A 758-nucleotide genomic window follows, 5' to 3' on the forward strand; every position below is an offset into this window, starting at 1 on the left:
AGCCAACAGAGAGAGGCAAATCAAAACCACAATGAGTTACCTTTTCACTACTACTAGGATGGCTAAGGTGACAGACAAAACAAACAAAACCCAGAAAATAACAAATGTCGGCAAGAATGAGGGGAAATTGGAATCCACTGCTGGTGGAAATGCAAAATGATACAGCTACTCTGGAAAATAGTGTGGTGGTTACACAAAAATCTAAAAATAGAATTACCACATGACCCAGAATTCCGCTTCTAGGTATATACCCAAAAGACTTGAAAGCAGAGACTCAAAAAGAGACTTGTACACCAATGTTCACTTCAGCACTATCCGCAACAGCCAAAAGGTGAAAAAAGCCTAAATGCCCATCAGCAGATGAATGGATAAACAAAACGTGCTATATACACACAATGGAATACTACTCAGTCAGTAGGAGAAATGAAGTCTTGATACATGCTACAGTATGGATGGAGCTTGAAGACATTATGCTGAGTGAAATAAGCCAATGACAAAAGGACAAATATCGTATGACCTCACTTACATAAAAAGACAAGAAAAGGCAATGGTATAGAGACCAAAGTTTATTAGTGGTTACCAGGAGCAGGAGGGAGAGGGAAAGGGGGGTTAACAGTGATGGACAAATTGCATTAAGGTCAGGGCTGCACAGCTGCTTTTTGTAATTGCTGTTAATAAGTTGTACACCTGTAAGAAGTTGAAATGGCAAAGCTGTGTGACAGATATATTTACAATGACCAAAAAAAAAAAAAAAAAAA

Source organism: Trichechus manatus, unplaced genomic scaffold, assembly GCF_000243295.1.
Source record: "Trichechus manatus latirostris isolate Lorelei unplaced genomic scaffold, TriManLat1.0 scaffold00002, whole genome shotgun sequence".
Taxonomy (NCBI): Eukaryota; Metazoa; Chordata; class Mammalia; order Sirenia; family Trichechidae; genus Trichechus; species Trichechus manatus.